Here is a 20,701-nt window from a genome sequence, read left to right as displayed (position 1 = left end):
GACAAAAATTAAGAATTGCTCTGCCAGGCAGCACAAAGAATCAATTGCTGTCTTTCTGAAATTCAGGAAATTCAATGAATTGATAGACTGTTAAGAACCAGGCCACACACACCATAAGTGATTCTCTATAACTACTAGATATTAGAGATAACACAAAGCTCTTCTTATAGCACTGAACACAAGCACACATTAAAAGAAACTAAATTGTGTACTAGCAGGAAATGAAAACAGCTTATTTTTTAATAGGCGTCTGCAAATGGGGACATCTGGGAAGGGTAAACCAATGCTTAATTGAAAAATAAGCATTTTACAGGTAAATATCAAACTTTATTCTTTCATTTCTCTTTTGATTTTTGTCAGTTCTAGTTCACTTACCCTGTCTCTAAAAATGGCAAAATATCAGTCATAAAATAATTTGGATTTAATTGACATTCCCTAAGGCAAGCAAGCTGGAAGTATAATAATTCTTTGGAAAGCAAACATCCTTTGATGACTAGGAGAATCAAGTATGATCAGAGGTTTTTCTTGGTCATTTTACAAGAGTCTATCCATCTTTATGTGGCCTATGAAACAAAAATTAAAATGTGTAAAATGGTCCTTTAAAAATTATAAATAATCAATGGGCAATTGGGTGCCTAAAAAAATTCTACATATTATGATGGGAGAAACATTACACTAACCATTTATTTTATTCATGGTTTTATTTTAAATTGTTTAATTTGCCCTTAAGACATGTAAAATGTACCAACTGAAATCATCACAAATAACTTGTTTTATTTTAAAAATTTCTTTTAAAAAGGAAGAAAACAAGGAAACTTTTTAAATTTCTTAAGCAAATTGAAAAACTAATTATGATAAGAAATTGATCTGTAATTTAGAATGATTACTAATTTTTTGATTTCTTGGCAGTATCACAGCATTCATTCATTGGCTTTTAATCCAGGATTATAAAACGTACAGAAAACACAGATTTTAATTCATTGAGTGATAATAGTCTAGATTATAATTTTCCTTGTAGTGAGCTTTTAACTGTATCTAAATAATTTTTGGGAAAAGAATCCTAAACATTAAGGACATATGAAATCTGAAGTCTAACATTTGCAATAAAACAAAGTATTAAAGTAGTGATTGTGACAGTTACTCCAAAAACAGTTGCACTTTCTGTGGTTAGACCTCTGGCTCTCTGGCATGAGAGCAAATCAATGTGTGTACTCCACTAACTTGAACAATTTAAAAATATTTCTAAATATGTAGCACTGAGCACCCAGTGGATGATCAATGACTATTATAAATGTCTGAATGTCTGAATCATGTCTGCTATCTCATGGTTATATGGATATGTTTGTGGGATTGCCCTATGTTGGCAACATTAGCTTCTCATCTAAGGACAACCCTAATTAGCCAAAGTACACTGGTATAGGTATTCTAGTTATCCAATAACTCCCTTCAAATTTAAATTTCTCTCTAAATTTTTCAAAGTCATAGTCATGTGCTCTCTTATCTTATCATCTAATATCCCCAAATAATATCATTTGTCCTTGATGTTTCATGGCCTAGCAGTCCAGGTCATCATTAACAACATTTACCGTTAACTATGCTGCAGATCTAGTATATATTCTATAACTATAAGTCCCTACTGAAACAAAATTATGCTGAGTATTTGACTACATTGCATTTATTGTTTCCATATTTTTTACTCATAAACTCTGGCAGATCGTACAAAATATGCTTACTTGAATGCTTCACTTGACCAATTTTTTTCTTTTCAAGGTGTGGATTTCATGGAATCATTGCTACAAAACAAACAATGGAGACTGTAATAGAACTAGCCTCAGTACGGCCACTATAAATTTGGTGAATTTGGGCTCTGAATTTATGTTCATGAAGATGAGATGGTAAACCACTGTTGTTTTGTTTATTTTTTGAAAGAACATATCTCAAAATTACTAGCATGCATATTCATCTGGCAGAAAATGTTTTTCTGAGCCCAGTCAATTGATATAAGAAACCACAAAGTCCAGCATTAAAAATACAATGACTATTCTTAGGGAAGCAGGACTGATTAAGCTGAGAATTCCTTCAACAAGAGTTTTGATATAGTCTATAATTTCCTTTGATGTGTTCCTCCAAGGTTATGCCTATCTGTGAGGGGCCCGGGAAAATATTTTTGTAGGGTCACTGTCTACATAAACAATTATATTTAAAATGTATCACATAGATCATGGGCCCACCTTAGGTAGAAATGAAGACAGAATAATGGGGAGAGAAGTAGTTACACATGTGCTTATTGTCCAATCAGTGCATGTGAAGAGTCTTCTTAGTGTCCAGGCACTTTTCTTCTTGTTCTGGTTCAGGAAAAATCTCATGTTATTTATTGTCTAATGTTCCCTAAATCATTTCATATCTCCCTCTACTTGAAAAAGACAGCAATGACATTATTATTCATACAGCCATAGCTCTTCAGAGTATGTTTGTATTGAAACAATATAGATCTTCTTGCTACTGCAATTCCCCAATACCACTGATTTTGCTACATCATTATGTAGGACGCTGCATCACCCAGTGGCTTCACTGTGCTATTAAAGGTTATAACTGTGCTTCATTCATGACAACCACAAATAAATGCAAGTCTTACTCAAGAGTAGGCAGGAAAGTGTGAATTGTCATTCATTTTCTGCACTTTTATTTTACCATAGAGAATTTTACAGCTTAAACATAGAATAACATATCTTCCAAATATGTCTTTCCTTGAAATCTTTAGCCAAAATCATTGTATTTCCAGAATGTAATACCTTTCCATGTTGACCATACCCTTGCCTTCCACATATTGCTACCAGTAGGGAGGATTGGCGAGGTCCCCTGAACTGAGCAAAAAGAATGGCCCTCTTCACACGAGGAATGTTTATTCCATTTCCAGCAAGGCTTAAGTCTAACATAGGAGATTATGTTACCACATCAATCATAGGCAAGAGAGAACCTTGATCAGAAGGGCTGATTAGCACCAAGGATCCCAATTCTGGAAAGCTCTCTGAGGAAACAGATACAGTTACCTGCAGAGACCTGTCTGACATTCAGTGAGAAGAAGCTTGTAGAAAGAGTAGTATGACTGTCCTGGGATACAACTAAGGATAGGTGGGGGAAGCACACAAAATAAAGGTCATCTCTTGCCATGATCAGATGGTGTACATCAGAGGGAAAATGTGATCTAAACACAGGTGTGGCCCACATATGTGGCTCAAGCCTTAGAGTCAGAGATGGACTATTAGTAGCCTAGAGCTCTGAGCTCAACCTGTGCATAAAGTGAATGAGAGTCACCCAAAAATCAACATGTCAACACTGTACTTGCAACTCAATCTCATGTAAACCCATGAAAAAAATACTATGATTTGAACTCAGGGTGCCTGGCCAGGATGGCACTACTGGATCCTATAGGTCCTAGTCCCCAGACAGGACCTTAGCAGATCTGGTAGAAGGCATCCAAAGTGCAAAGTTCCCAAAGATACCAGCCAGAAACTGGGGCCCCTGCTTGCTGATACTGTGTTTTTCTCCAGTTTCTAAAATGTGCTTAGATATAAGCTCTGTCTTCCAAAAGCATGTTCCTCTCCATATTACAGCAACTGTATTTTCAAATATATTTCCAGAGACCAGACTACCCAATAATATTACAACAGCCTTTTGGAAAGGATCACGTTTTACATTTCTGCTCTGCTCTGTAAAGCCTGGTCCAGTGCTAGTCAAGTAGAAGTCTACAAATATTTCTCTGTTCTTAATCGGTAATTACTAAACACAGTTAATAGATAAAGTATAGAAGTGCTAAACAAGAGAAGTCAAGAGTCAGTGATATTGTAAAAGATTGTTGCTAGAAAATAAATACATTGTAATCAGTCATTCTTCATCATAAAGATTTCAACCTGAAGAAAATAGATTCTTTGTCTGAAGTGAAAGTGCTGGGTGGATATTACACTTCCTAAAATTATTCACCAAAGTAAATCCTCAGTATTGTTTCTCTTCCCTTTCTCTATTTTCAATTCTGAGAATATGCATATCTTTTCCTTCCTTTTTTTGCTAAAACAAGTTCAATACTTCACTTTATGTTGAATTTAATAATGAACTTCTCTGTGACTAAGTCTAGAACATAATGATCTACTATTTAGAACTGAAGTACCACTTTTTATGTGTAGTCTATGCCACGATGATTCACTCTGAATGTAGATGAATGTGCAAGAGCATTGTATGTGCACACGAACATTGTATATTATTTACTTATATATATATGCATGTCCCATCTCCATAAGAAAATTATGTCCTTTATGCTAATGAGCATATTTCTTATAGAGCATGAAGCACCTTCCCAGAGAGAGAGTTGGAGCCAAGAAAAGTTTCCTATATTTGACTAAAGTTTGATCCCACTCTTCTATGTCTGGCCTTTGAAATTTTTTGAGAACCTTGATGTCCATTAAAATGTAAATGAGATTTAAGAGTGATAGGCATCAATAATTAAACAATATCATGTTTAAGCAAATCTTTGGTAATAGATGAAATAGTTTAAGAAATTAAACTAGTGTGTATTTCCCATGTTATGCATATATACAGATCCCAGGCAATATATTTGCTTCCCAACAATTATCATCACCAGTCATCACCACTATCCACCTATTGCTACTACCAGTCCAACCAAACACACCAGACTATTAAGTCTTTGAGCACTGAAGCCATACATTAATCATATTTCTATCCTTAGGTAAGTAGCACAAAGCAGTGCTCAATAAATGTTAATTGAGGAATAAATGAAAATCTACATTAATTTCCCTTCTTAAACTGATCCAGTCATATCTGAGTCAATACATAAAAGCTAGTTGTGTAATTTCCATTCTTCCACACATTTTACCAGAAGTTGTGTTGCAATAATAATTACCTTGCCAAAGCTGTGAACATTACACAGGAAATCTGTGCCATGGTTACAAGTCTACACAGCACACTTTGCTTATTTTTCTCAAGGGAAACTAAGCAAGAGGATATAGGTGGCTTTTCTTTTCAATCATCACTGTTAGAAAAAAACACAATCATGTGTCATCTTCATTTATGAAAATATTACATTCAGCTAAAACAGGAACAAATAATCTTATTATTTAGGAAAAAAAGATGAATATGGCACACTGGAAAAGTGTACAGGTGAGGAGAAAAAATAAAGTGAAAATGCAAAATTTACAGTTCACGGTAAAATATTATATGATGACAAAAAGTCCTTAGCATTGCCAATTAACAACTGATTAGAAAATAGCTACAAGATCATACAAGATCATTCAGATAAGATAATAACATATGCTTTTTAAAATTTAGACTATCTTTTGAAATGTGTAATGCCTATCTTACTTCTTCATGTTTAAGCTATATAAGCTTGTGAAATGTAGAATACTAGGGCTTGCAGTCATGTTCTGATTATACTAAAATAAAAAGCCACCGAAATAAAAAGACATTTTTAGTCCTTATTGCTAGTACAAAACAAGATAATCTTCCACAACCTCACCATCAGGTGGATTCTGGAAGATAATTATTTTGCACACTCAGTTCAGGTTGTTGATTCCAGTGCAGGAGGTTACTACAGGTTTTAGAGTAGAAGAGAGCCAAGATACATAAACTTTATTGTTATTGTTGCCTATTTGACAAGATACTGTCCCAAATGAATGGACATTGGCCATTCAGATGGAAAACAAAGCCTGTTTATCAGCTGGTTAATTGCACTCAAAAATGAAATAAGATTCCCAGCAGGGAAGCTCCCTCACACTTCTATTTCTCACCTAAATTATAAACTATCTGCCAACAGAACCATTTCCAGCATCTAAGTGTTTATCATAATGAAGCACATCTGCCACAGATGACTGCTGACCTTTCACCTTTGGTCAGCACGTGGGCAGCAGGCACAGTCAGAGGAAGGGGGGATGGAGGCCAGTTTCCTGGCACTGTCATCTTCTCTTTTTTTGTAGGGCTTAACTCTGAAATGAAGAGATGACTAAGGAAAGCCAGAACACTGAAAATATTCCTTATATTTAATGAATACAGTGAATGCATTTTCTTCCCACCAAATTTTCTGGAAGTAGGGAAGACTGGGTTTTTTATGTTGTTAACTCATTTATTAGTTTTATGCTTTTCAAACTTAGCAGCTGACAAGGAATATTCATTGTATAATTTTTTTTTAATAGTTCCCATCACTTAATTTAGCCAGTTTGATACTTGCTAGATCACCCTAAAATCACCAAAGAGGCTTACCTTAACCCCACATTGGAAAAAGGTTTAAATATAGGGTTTCATCTTTCCTCTGAGGAGTTTTTGAGCAATCTGGGTGATCAGTTAGAGGGCATGTAAAAAGGCAAACTTAAACCCCCATCTCTGCATGTGTGAAGAAGCCTTAACTGTGGTAATGAACCACCACTGAAACTAATTACTACTCACTGAATACCTGTAGCAGATACTGCATTAAGAATATGTTATATACACACTGTTAATGTGTGAGCTTTCCAGCTCGAGCACAGCCTAAGTACACATGGAACACAGGCTTTATGAGAGAGCCTTCAGGATGGGTCTGCTTACCTGGTTTTGATTTGTTTGGGCATCAGAATAGCAACTGTTTTCATAGATACTTGTAGCCCAGTTATACAGTTTCAATAAATGTCAATATCATCTCTTTCACTGTCCCTCTTTTCCTTTCTGTCAGCAAATTCCTGACCATCTATACTTCTCCAAGGCATTAGCAGGCCCTTTTAACAGACAAAGCTGTAGAAAGCTATTTCTGTGCTTCAGAAACTAATAATCTAATGCTTCTTCCTAATGACCCCTCAATTCCCTTTTTGGAAATCCCCTCCCTCTCCTTGTGTGTGAATTCCATGCTACTCGTTGCTCCCTGCCTTCTAGAAAGGTACAGGGAGTTGAATCATGCTTTTTTCTGGAATCCTAGTAGAGTAGGAGGTTCTGCTTACAGCCTAAACCTGTCAGTTAGATTTTTTACTTCTACGACTTTGGGAGGGACGTGCGTGACTCAAGAACGAGTGTCATGCACCCTGGCCACTCTGTTCCAGTGACTGGAAAGTTAGCGTGGCTCCTACTCCTTAATCCTGCCCTTCGTGGTTTCCCTTAAATCATGGCTCTCATGGCCTAAAGCCTGGGCTACCAGCTTCCTCATAATCATGTGAGCCTCCACCCCCCATCTTGATATTCTCCCAATAAGTTCTCTTTCACTTTTGGTAACTAGAATTGGTGTCTGTTGCTTATGAGGAAAACCCAATACTGAAATGAAATGCATGAAATTATGAAGATGGTTTATGTAAGAAAACATGTTAAATTGGGAATGGAACAGACAATGTGTGTTTAAAAAAGAGAAATAGAGGTAGCCTCTTTGTAGACAGTGATAAGCCACAATATGTACTCAGGGAACAATGAATAGGTCAACTTACTTGGAGAGAATTCTTCCTGCTACAAACATTTGTTTAATATCTTCTGTTGGGCACTGCTGGAAAACAAAGAGCATCAAGGTCACATACCTGCCTCTGGGTAGCACAAGGGCCAGTCATCTCTTCAAGTAGAGAGAAATACTCTTGGAGTGAGTTAATAAGAGAATTTTGACTACTGCCCCAAAGCTGTTCTGTAAGAAAATAGAATCTTCACCAAAGCAAATTTTTGATGTTACTAATGCATTATTTACAGGTAGAAGAAGGGAAATAAATGCTAGATTTAAATAAATCCATTTAAAACTGTAATGAGCAGACGTTTGAAACCTTGAAGGGTAGCACACTCTATGAAAATTGTGAGAATTTCTAGCTTCAATTGATTCTCACTATAACACTTGGAGTAAGTGTAAAAGCTTTCATAAAAAAAAAAACATATAACCTATATGTGAAGGAAAATTTAATTTCATGATTGTGATCGCTTTATAAAATTCTCTGAAAAATCCTTACTCATACCTCTGCTTCTTTTTGACAGATGTGAAGTAGTTTTTATCTTTTTTGCTTTGGGGCACAGGTAAAGCAAAGATGATTTTTACCGGCCACCTATAGTGAACACAGTTTATCTCTTCTTTCTGTCTTATTATGCTATTGATATCTAAAATTCTGTTAAGTGTAAAAAGTAACTTCCTACTTGGTAACCAAACAGAACCTTCCCATTGGAGGAACATGGGTGGCAAACAGCCATATGTACCATAGTGGGACAGCGTCTGCATATGACATAGCCGATGAGACACACATACTGAAGAATCTCATCAAGTGTGAAGTATAGACTACCCACATAGACTACCTGTGTGTTCTCCCAAGGGATGCTGATCAAAAATAATGGCTCCATATCACCTTAACAGAACAATTGACAATAATGATAATTTTTCATGGTTGGAATTAAGCAATGATGACCACCTGGATATAACATAATTTATTTAATCAATCTTTCACAATTCACACTTAGGTTGATTCAATTTTAATTGCCTGTATTATCTGATTATTTCTTTTGGATATATTCCAAGCAGTAGAATCATTAGTATATATACATTTCCAAGGTTTTTGAACTGTAGGGTATTTGTTAATTTTGTTCTTCAGAAAAAATTGTATCAATTTATACTCAAAGAGCACTCTATAAGTTGCAGCTCTACTGTATTTTGAATTTCAGTCCTGGAGCCCAGGAGAAGGAAGACATGGGTGGGTCACTCCAGTTGTAGCATAAATGTCTAATTTCCTTTCTTGGTCAGAAAAGTGATAAAATGAAGTTTTAATTGCCAGGTTTTAAAATCCTTCTTTCTCTATTTCTCAGAAATTGTTGTACTATTAAGATAAAACTTCTCTTGTATAAAATTTAAAAGATACAAATGAAAATAATAAACTTTCCTAAAATGTTGTCACAGAATTTCACATCCCAAAATGAGGTTCTCCATTCAGTATCCATCTGTCTGTCTATCTACCTAACCTACCTACTTATCTACCTATCTATCTGTGCAAAGGAAAAGTCAGGGTTTAGGTATTTTTTACCTAGATTCATCCTCCGATCTGTGTCTTTGCTCCTTTCATTCCTCTTCCAGCCAGGCCCTTCCTCCCCTCCGAGACCTACTCTAAACCTCCCTTCCTTGAATCGGGAGGACAAGCCTTACCTCAGCCTCACTACCTCCCCGTCTACCGTTCACAGTGATCATTTGCTCCCTTCCTCAGCCCTGACACTGCATCATTATAACCTAGAACTTGAGTATTGGCTAAAATGCAGTTAGTAATGCATTTAGCCTGAATTGATTTCAGAGGGAAAGAATTTATCACTTACTATTTAAGAATGACTGTCAACTGGATATTTCATTTCTTGGCCACCTTGCTCTTTGTCATTACAGAAAGAAATTAACTTCATAGAACTTAACAGCTGCATAGAATTAAAGAGTTCAGAAATAATTCTTATTCAGAAAATATAGGAACCTTTCTATTATTTCATGGTGATGGTGGTCTACATCAACTTCTCCATTTCTATGATTCTGAGGTTTTCCTTGAACTCTTACCAGGAATTATCAAGATATGACAGACCCATAGGTCATTACTTTTCAAAATAATTGGAATTCCTTAACTATACTGTGGGTATCTTATCAAATATAAATGATATGAAGAATTTTTAAAACATCTTCATTTTGAAATGGTTCTAGTTGAAGTAGTTTACTATTCACAACATAATTCTACCTCCTTTCTGACTACCATTAGGACAAATTTTTCATGCAATTGCTGAATAAAATCTTTAATTTTGGGTCATTTCAGCTCATCCACCCCCAAAAAATAAATTGGTTCTTTAAACATGTATATAGTTAATTTTGTTTGTTAAAGGTTGAAAGTCAGCCTCTTATTTCTTCTTAAATTTTTGTCTCATAACACTGTCCTATATAACTTTCATGCCCAGGAATTTTCTAATAACCAAAGACAACATTAGAATTCTGACTTCTAAAACAATTTTATCTGTAACTTTCAAGTTTAATAGCTATAAACCTATCAAAGCAATTATTTTAGAGTTTTAAACATTATTTTCCTTAGGAGTTTTTTTCAGGAAGACCATCAAAAAAAGTTGTTGGATTATAATTAATACCAATAAAGACTCTATAAAAATATTTTCAGGTGAGGTATGTAATTATTTCTGCTCAACCTTCTGAAATGAATACTCAAATATTAAAGTTTGGGTTATAGCCACTGTAAATGAAAATAAAAACAGAATCCAGCAATCTAGTTCACTTATTTGTGCAAAATATATTTCATATGCAGTCAAGGAAAATTCTTATATAAGCAGTTTGTTACATATTCTACAAATTAATTCCTTCAAGTTTGAGTACAAGATGATGGTTTCCTGTCAAGTACTTTCAATATCCAAACTTTAAAAGTGAAAGAAATTATTGTCCATGTTTACCAGTCCAATACACAGCATTCTTTCAGGTTTATCCTTATAAGATGTTTTTCTTTTATAGCAGGCAAAAGAAGAAAGGCCAAAACCAGGAAATTAACTTCCTCCCATTTCTCTTGTTTTATTTCACATGTGCTCTCTCCCTACTTTCTCCATTTCTCTCCAAAGATTTTAGAATGTGTAGTAACACCTGCTGGGGCGGTAACAGCAACTGAGCTCTGCCTTAATGGTGCCCTGTGAGTGCTTAGAGTGACACAGATCACTGTCTCTGTGCTCCTTCTGCCCAACTCCTGGCTATGCCAGCATCCGAAGGCTGGCCACAAAATTCCCTCTTCATGCCCACCGTGGCAAGACCGAGAAACTTGGGGTTCTGGGCAGGTGAGTCTCTTCCCCAGCCCAGTGGAACTGAGAAGAGAATCTTTGTCTTTCTACTACAGATGGTCAACAGACTGGAGTGCGCCAGTAATCTGAGAAGAGGCCAGACTTATTTTAATTACAAATTACTCTCATTTCACTTTTGTTATCTCTCTGTACCTGTAGTTCACACAACAGATGACTTAATATACATTATTTAAATAATAATCTAAATCTTTCCAGCATTTTCCACCTTTCTCTGAAAAGCCTGCACGTTTGTAGGGATTTCTAAGTTCAAGCGCCTGAAGTCAAGTTTCAGTTCTAGCAAGTGTGGGGTAGATGCAACTATAAAACAGACCGATCAGACATTGGAACAACAAAGACAGGAGGATTAAGGCAGTCTCTGAAGATGAAAGTGTAAAGAGATCTTGGGGGAAAATAGCTTGAGAGGAGGCTTTTACAAATCAAACGGAAAAACTCTCATCAGTTGGCTCTTACTCCTTTTTAAAAATTTTAGCAACATGTGCAAGGAGTTTTATCAAGTCAGATCTCACATTCTTTAAACAAATTTTAAAAGAAGAAGTGAAAAGTAGGTTCATAACCCATCAGTAGTTTCCCCAATGTCATTATGCCTTGTTGTCACTAGAAAAACACTTAATAATTTGAGAACATTTTCCAGCAGAAATACATGGAACTGAAAAGAAACCCACATGGCCATGTGGAAATACTTAGTTGCTTCCCGTGTTGAACGCTGTGCATTCACAGAGAACTTACGACATAGTTCCTCGTATGTATACGTTTTTTGTTCAACATGCCAAAAAGTGATAACTTGGAGACTGAGAATTATACTGACAGTCACCTGTCATTCATTGTCCTTTATTCTGACAACCTTAGGCATTCAGGCATGGATTTATGGGTTTTCCCCCCTTTCATTTCATTTTTAAAGGAGCTGGGGGATGGGGGAGAATATCAGAGAACTCAGTCCTGAATAGACTTTTGTTTTGCTCTTTCTTTTAGCTCTTGACTGTGTCAAATGCAGTGTGTCTCTCATGCAGTTTCTCTCTTTTGCAAGCCTTGGCTGGGCCAGCTAGTTAGTATTCAGAGACAAGGCAAAGAGGATAAAATTCTTCCCTCTGCTTGCTGAGACTGCAAATACGCAATTAGACTAAAAGCAATGTATTGGAGAAAGAAGGCCATTGCAGACATCCTTGTTGACTGGAACCTGCCAATATAACTTTAAAACTGTAAAAACTTCATAGGCAGGGAGAAATAGTCACTTAGAGGCACATAAGTTGGTTAAGACACTAAGTCTGTATTCGCTACAGACATTTCTGCTGTGTAATGTACTCTGTGAACTGTAAGATTTTCCATTTAATCTTGTTTACTTATTGTAATGAGAAACAAATGGGTGAAATTAGCAATGGTGATAGAAAATTCAACCTTTTATTGTATTGCATGTTATGAAAACGTTTTCTAGATTAGCATGTTACTCCCATTTTCATTTGAGCTCACTTTAAAGGATTGTAATGGAGGGCTGAAGGTTACAAACTGTTTTGTGTCTGACCAAGCAATATCATATACCTCTGCTGAACAGTTACATGAGAGGTTTAAAACAATATATGCCAGCCATTTGCTGGGTATCAATAACAGTATGTGAGGTGGTTCTTGAAACAATTCTTCCTCCCTTTAAGATAGAGATTATATGCTGGGTTCCTGTGCAAATGCTCAAATGCTGTCACTCTGTTAATTAAACTGGGATTGCCTAATTCCATTTTGTGATAGACCAATCTCCAGTGAGCTTTCACGATTGTCCAATTGATGGGATGGGGCAAGTAGACCTTGATTTGGTATATTTAATCCATCCCTTTTCTTCTTTCAACCCTCATCCTTCCATACCACATGTCCCAAAAGTTGAGAAATGCTAGCCTGATGAATTTATTTTTAAATTTTCTAACCCAGGAAAAAGATAGGAATCTGGATTATTGACATTCTTTACCGGAACTACAGTAGACTAGAGTTAGCAGAAAAAACTGCTAATCATCACAGTTTTCGTGTTGGAAGCAATTTGCCTATAATTAGTAAGTTGATAAATACCAACAAAATGGGTGCTAAAACGAACAACTCTTGTGCGGAGAGACATTTGACTCTACATTACACTTTGCATTTTTATATATGCAGCATTACATTTTGTTACAAAGAGCGACAACTTTAGTGGCAGCTGAAGCACTCTAATCTGTCTTCTGAAGGAAAGCAGACATACATCTTAATATAACAACTTCTTTTATAAAACATATCTGTTTTTTTTGAGGAGTAAGCAATGCAAGGATAAGGAAAGAAGTTGGTATTTTATTCATTTTATATGAAATGCTAGTGAAAGATGGAAGTCTTGTTCGGCTAGATAATGAAACATGCTAGATAACATAGCATGTTAGATTAAATGATGTGGGTGACTTGGGGTGTAGTCTTCATTGGTAATACCAAATGCACATTTGTTTGTAAATATTTGTTTTCTACATTTCATATGAAATGATTATTGTACTAAATGTTTCCACTCCATATAGACTCAGACACATGGCCATTTTTGCTCAATTCAAATAAGGCAATGCATACGGGATACTAAAATGTGAGATAAATGTTTAATTCAAATAAATAAGATATAGTATATTGTATCTTTGAGGTCAAATATATGTCTGCAATGTTTTAATACAACACTAGCTTTTGTAAGGATCTAAATCACAAAAGGTGCATTATACATAATAAATAAAGGGATATGATAGCTTTATCCACTGACATTTGACTCCCATAGTTACCGGCAAACATCACAATAAATTCAATCTATATGATCTGATAGAAAAAAAGAGATTATTCCAAGGAAATTATGAGGGTATAAATAAATGTCTTATGTGAATGTGGTTGGGAAAATGCTACATCTTTCCAGTGCTTTTTAAAATGGTAACTGGTGTTTGTAGACGTAATTTTAGGAGCATCTTTATCTACAGCCACTTTATAGGTAACTTGATTAGCACATGTGGTTATCAGAGATCATGTAGTCTCCTCAAACTGCAGACATGTGGTAAATGGATTGATTGCTAATTGTCAAGTATCTTCTAACATAACCATTTATATATATACATATATATATATATACAGATATATATATGTACTTTAATACATTTGACTTGGTTTGCTTTTCCTTTCCCTTTAAACACTATACTTTTGGTATTCTTAAATACTAATGAGATGGGAAGACATCACCAACAGAAAAATAAATCCATGTTTTCTTCCCTTCTTAGGAACATTCTATAGTGGGTGGTAAAATATTTAAGCCATTTCAAAGTCATGTAAACTATCCCAAATATGTCAAGGGAAGAAGAAGAGGCTAACTCATTATTTTTCTGCAATGAATCAACATGAAAGAGAACATTTTAAAGGCCCAAGTAGCTTTGTTTTCATTTATAGTACATATCAATAATTTCATACCATTAGCATTTTGCTTATTTGTAATATAGTATATCTGTGACCAGTAACGGATTGATAATTACAAAATAAAAAGGCAGACAATTGGGAAGTACATGTTGCAGTTACCTGTGAACTTTATATTCCATCCCATTTATTATTATTATTATTACTATTTTCCTTCATATCCATCCTGCTTGAAACTTGGGCTTCAATTCATTGGACATATTTACTTTTAATGATGATTTACTTATAAAATGGGATTAAAATTCATTTTTTGCATGTAAATTTTTCATTGTTTATTATTTGATAAGAAAAACAAACTAAATGTTTTCACATTTAAATTTAATTTTGTAACTCACTTTGAAAAGCTTTTCTTTTACCTATTTTCCAAAATCAAGAGTAGTGCATTTAAAGAGAGTCCGAAACTGAAGAGTAAAGCTATGCAACTTGGACCTAGGTGATTTTGCTGCCATTTTTTCACTGATATGATTTAATTTATGGTAGGTCTTTTTCTTTCCACATATGACTCCATTTAAGAGATGGCAATATTGTATAAGAGGCATATAAGCTATCTTGGTGGACAATTTATTCCTTCTTAAAACAAAGTTACATATAGTGAACTGCAAGTGTCTTTCTTCATGCTTACTTTATTCCCAACCTTTTTTCTTGCCATTCAAAAACAATGCTGATGCATGAAATGACAAATAGCATTAGGAGTTAAACCAAACCCAAAGCACAGTTATATATTAAATTGTTTTTAAAAATACTGACCTAAGCACCTCTGTGAGATGTTATTAGTAAAATTTGAAGAAGAAGAAAAAAAGACATTTGGAAGTGAGCCTTGCTCTCCTTTGTAGCTGGTGTAATTGCTGATTTGCCATCGTGTTTGCTTGCGATGCCTTTGTCAGATATTATTTCATGTCTTGTCATCAAAGGAGAGGTTTCGAAGCTTTTTTTCTGCATCTGAGCGACTGCTGTCAGGGCTCAGACCCAGACTCCCAGGGCTACAGCACGATGTCCAAAAAGCTTTGGGTAAAAAAAATCTCTTCACAGCCCCTCATTTCCACTCACCAGGTCAGCACATATGTTTTACCAAAAGAAAAAATTCTAACATTTCAACATGAGCTTTGAACCCCATAACTGTAACCAAGTGATGATTTTTCATTAAGATCTAGTGTTGAATAACTCTTGCCCATTCCCATACAGAATGAAATCTAATGCAACTCTTCTGTCATCTTCCCTGGTAAGTGGTGATTTTCTAGAACTTGATGATTTATAAGGCTTTCCTAAAAATAGTTGGCATTTCTAAGTAGATGCTTCCCAACACACAGTGAGTCCACAGAGAGTAGGCTGGAGAAAAAAGTTTATTTTTCATCCATTTACTTCTCCTGAAAAGTTAAGTTAAAAGCCTACAGTAAGGCTGTCATATCAGCAACCAAAAACAAGAAAAAAAATAACTGTAGAACATAAAATAATAGAATGATTTTCTGTGCAGATCCAACTATGTGCAGAACTATTCAATTAGCCTCACAGTTACTTTTAATGAGGGTTGTTGTGGAATAAGTGGAAACATCTGTTACCCATGAACTACCACAGTGGTTACACAGGAAAAAACAGTTCCCTCTTCTATTGATTGGGACTGGTCTTCACGGAACAGTCTTATTAGTATGCTTAGAACAACCATGCAAATCTCTAAGCCAAATTAATTATTCTTGGCATTCCCAAGAGATAATCCCACAGTCATTTTTTACCAAAGGCAAGGAGCAGGGGAACCTTTCTCTGTACATATTTTATTATGGTTAGCAATGCCTAATTGTCCTACTGTATGTCGCCCTATTTTACCAGCTACAGTCTGAATTCATTCCCATTCTCTCCTTAAAAGTTTGAAACCCCCTAGTGACAGGAATATTAATGTGCCAACACTGTCATATCTATTTCAGCTCATACATATGCAATGTCTTTGTTTTCAAAGATTTATGTCAGACTTTGCTGAAGTGAGGTATTCTACCATTTTCGATAATAGCATGCCAAAGTGATGTTATCAGCCACATTCAGCACTCGCTCAAGCAAACGGGGAAAGCATCCATTCCTTCATGGCTTAAACTCATAGAAACTGTTATTTATCCTTATTTGATGAGAAAATCTTTCAGGGGGAAATGGTGTATTTTTAGAAGAAGCTTATGGCCATCCTGTGGATTATCTTTTAATTAAGAATGGATGATTTGTGCCCACTCTGCTGTAGCAAACATCTTGCTGCTAATGAAGTTTAAAAAGACTTTATTTAATTACAGCTAATCACCAGGGTAAAATGTGGAATTTCCTTTGATCCTACATGTATTGTGATAATCCCTTTGGCAGATACCATCTCCTCAAAATATCTTGAGTTTTTTGGTTGGTTACATCTTCGCAAAAGGTGGAGCCATCTTACACTAAAGAATTTCTTTCATTCCCTCTGAAGTTGCCTACCCTGGCATAAAAATCACATGAAATTTTCTTACAGGTTGAGATGGTCCTTTAATCAGAGAGTATTGAAGGCTTCAACTATTTAAATCTTTCACTCTATCCAATATCCAGAAGAGGGTTCTTTTCTCTTGTTCAATGATTCAGATTCACCTATCATTATCGGACAACTTCAGTGTGCCAGGCACTGTGTTGGGCACTAGAACTAGAAATGTGAAGAGAACCCAGGCACACAATAACCCAGCTTTTCAAGACAAACTGTGTTTACGTTCTACTGCAGTCAGTCCATGTGGACATAAATATGTAAATGTGTTTTAAACCCAGTGGTTGCTTTGTTTTTAGTTTAAAACCAGGAATTGTTTTGTCTTTGATTTGTTTCTAATCATCAGATTAGAATTACTTTGCTTCTCCGAGCCTCCTATTACTTTGTGTCTCTGAGCCTCCTATTACTTTGCTTACCCGAGCCTACTATCCAAGCAAAGCCAGGCTATTGTTGTAGTTGTTCCTCTTTTGTCTCTTCCCTTTGGAGTCAAGTGCAGTATGTTAACACCCCATTTTCTGGCCTTATTCATGCCTGAATCTCAAAGAAAATTATTTCAAGAATGCACATTACCCCTGTCCTAATTCCAGATGACATCTACCCCTGAATTTTCATTATTATAAATACTAGACTTGATCATTTCCACTGAAAATAGCATATCATTCTTTGGTATGCTTCCTAATAATTACTCTTAAATATTAACCACATTTAACTTTTTTCTGAAGTACAAGCCCATCCCCAGAATTAATCAGTGTGGTTTATGTTTTTAAATCTCAAAAAGGTTATCCTGTTTTGTTTTGTTTTTTCCAAAAATTACCTTTTACTCTTTTCTGTTTTTGTTCCATAATCTTCAGTTCATGTGATCCAAACAACGTAGAGCTGTTTGGTGTAAAGGCCCTAAAGGGCAAGATCCTGTTGGCTCCCTGAGAGAGAGAAGAGAAACTTGAGGTGGACATTGGAGACCTGTGCCCCATGCAGGCAAAAGAGGGCAACCGCCAGCTGCCCGGCTCCACTCGAACTGTCCACACCCATTGAGAGATGAGATGAAGACAGCATTTGAACAGAGTAGATGGGCTGGTTTTATTTGGAAAACAAAACCTTTCTGCAAAATGACTATGTCTAAACTCATCAAAATGAAAGAAATAAAGGTCTTGCTCCATCTCTTTCATGACTTTACAATTAGCTAGTTTCAGGAGCATAAAAATCAAAACCCAGCAATTCCCTCCAAAATAATTCTCACGAAGAGAAATAATTTCTTTTGAAACTATATAAGAAATCTATTAGATTATTACCCTATCATTTCTAACTTAAAAAGAAGAAAACATCTTGTAGGCAGGATTATTTGCCTCACATCTCCAAATGTTTTCTACTTTGTTTAACAAATCTGAATTTCTATGAATTCCTTCAGTTTGCCAGGACTTCAGCAGATTTAAAGTAGGTTTGTTGTCAAATCAGTGCAAGGTCTGTATCTCACACATAGGGTTCCATTAGCACACAAGATGAAGACTGTCCTGACTCCACCTGCAGCTGAATGCTGCCACACATCCCTCCCCTCCATCTTTCACACCACCTCATACCCCACATTCCCGGGAAGCAACCGATCTGCCACTTTACCCACAACGCCCTGCGTCCTCGTAGTAAGCATTTAAACTTACAAAATGATTACGGTTGGAGGAAGTTCTTCAAAAGTGTGATTCACATCTTCAAAAAAATAAAATAAAATAAACATTATAAAGCAGAGAAGCAAAACAATTTGCGGTTAGTTCCTGTAATGTATTAAACATCTGCCGTTTTGTCTCTCCGCGAGGATGTGAGGTTGTGCTGAAGTCACATCCTGGTAACATCTGCACACTACCGAGTGCTCTTGCTTTCTTCTTTATGGCCCGCTGATGAGAGATTCTTTAAGATCCCTTCAGTCATCAAGACCCCAGTTGGATTTCTTTGCTTGTAACAGCCTTAAAGGTGGTCTCATTTACATTTGCGAAAATGTCACAATATAAGTAGATATTTTCGGTTTGATGTTTCATCCCTTCCTTTTTTATCCGGGTGCTAGTTTTAGCTTTTCGAATGAATGTCGATCTCAAAATAGATTTTCCATGAAATATATTTTGTCTGATTTTTGAAACACCATGTCTACAGCAGATTCTTTTTTTCCCCGAAAAGTTTTCATAAGGAATGGCACCTCTGCTTCTGCTTGCACTGCAACAGCTACATGGCAGGGAGAGGCCGACTGGTTGACATCCAGAAACAGCAGGTGCCAGCTAGTTAAAGGTCAGGTATTGACAGGATCTGAGTTGCTTCTGCTTCCCTAGTGACCACAATTACAACTGAGCTGAGTAAATAGTCAATAAACAATGGTATTAACATATGCAGAAAAAGCATTTATTTTACATTTCCAAGATGATTGGCAATCCCTTCTGCTGCTTCAGGAATTCCTTGAGATGCTGGAGGTTTTCATGAGACCATGAAGAGCAATAGAGAGCATTTACGTTAAAAAAATCTTAGGATATCTGCAAGGATTATTTATATTGCTGAACACACCTTTCTTGATACAGTCAGCCAGTGGTTAGGGGCAATTTATAAGATAATCTTAAAGAGCCCTATTACCTATGAATTTTAGAAGAATTATTTGGCTTTGAGTATTAATTTTCTTAATCATACTGACTTTTTTTTAGTTCATTTCAGTAACACATATCCTTTTGCTAATTTCAAGATATTTGGATTTTTTAAATATATCATTGATCTCCAATGTAATTCTATTGTGGTTAGAGAACATACTCTGTAAGGTATCTCTCTTTTTTTTAAATTTATTGATATTATATTTTTTAGTGTATCCTTGGTCTACCTTGGCAAACTTCCCATATATACTTGGGAAGAATGTATATTCTGCACTGCTGGGTGGAAATTTTCTATATAATACAATTTAGGCCAAGAATGTTGATAGTATTGCTCAAATTTTCTATATCCCTACTGCTATTTTTCTGTCTATGTGTCCTATCAATTATTAAGAATGGAGTATTAAAAATGCCCAACTATCATTGTGGATTTAACTAAATCTTCTTTGCTTCATGGATTTTGAGCCTCTTTTATTAGGTGAACACATCTTTAAGGTATGTCTTCCTGATGAATTGACCCTTTTACCATTATGAAATGCCCTCTTTATTTCTGGCAGTACTCCTTGTCTTGAGGTCACTTTGTCTGATATTAATATAACCACAGAGCTAGGAAACACAGATTTTATTTTTAAGTGTCTGGCTACATTTGTGGGTCAAATATTTAGAAAGAGTGCATCAGCTTACCTGTCACCTTGCATTCCCATAAATATCAACCACAGGGAAGAGTTTATCCTTTCTCATGGGTAAGCTGTAGCCTTCTGAGACAAGAGGAACTAGAGAAGGAGAAATTAAATTAAATAAAAAATATATGAGGATGTGATACAAAATAAATCAGTATATAATCTTTATTACTTAGAAAACTCATATTGTAATTTTAAAAATTACCTTAATTTTCCCTGAAATTTGAACTCAGTTATGAGCTGTTATGTTTTCAATGGCATCCTTTCAAAATGTGTGTCTACACAGAGTCTCAGAACATGACCTTATTTAGAAGTAGGGTAAATATATATATATATATTTTATATTTATATATATATAAAAAATATATATATTATATATAATATAAAACCAAAAATACAATAGTACAAGATTCTCCACACCTCTTTAGATAACATTGTTGACTTTAAACTCATACAGAGAAATCTTTTTTACGGATTTTCTAAAAAAATACTACTATGCAATGTGTTCATACTCTTGTAGTAATTCCGCTTCACATTTGGCCAAAGAAATATATTACATATATTACTTTACATATGAAGAGACCTTGATAAATGTAGAAGATAAAGCATGAAATTATATCAACAGCAACGGTAATAAAGGCAAGTCAGTTCTAGAGGTCTGCTAATTTTGTAGGGATGAATCTCTTCCAAGTAGATTA

At 35.4% G+C, this 20,701-nt stretch overlaps 1 long non-coding RNA gene across 1 annotated transcript; it reads right to left on the bottom strand.

Moving 5' to 3' along the window:
- Window positions 1-4,456: 4,456 nt before the first annotated feature.
- On the bottom strand, window positions 4,457-18,591 carry LOC118932247 (uncharacterized). Its single transcript, XR_008994202.1, has 4 exons — window positions 18,364-18,591; window positions 17,526-17,631; window positions 7,449-7,504; window positions 4,457-5,044 (listed from the first exon to the last, which is right to left on the bottom strand). It is a non-coding gene; the product is annotated as an uncharacterized LOC118932247 (long non-coding RNA).
- Window positions 18,592-20,701: the final 2,110 nt, after the last annotated feature.

The sequence above is a fragment of the Manis pentadactyla genome, chromosome 2, assembly GCF_030020395.1.
Source record: "Manis pentadactyla isolate mManPen7 chromosome 2, mManPen7.hap1, whole genome shotgun sequence".
NCBI lineage: Eukaryota > Metazoa > Chordata > Mammalia > Pholidota > Manidae > Manis > Manis pentadactyla.
The sequence above is the reverse complement of the archived record's forward strand: the minus strand, read 5'-3'. Positions and strand labels throughout refer to the sequence as shown.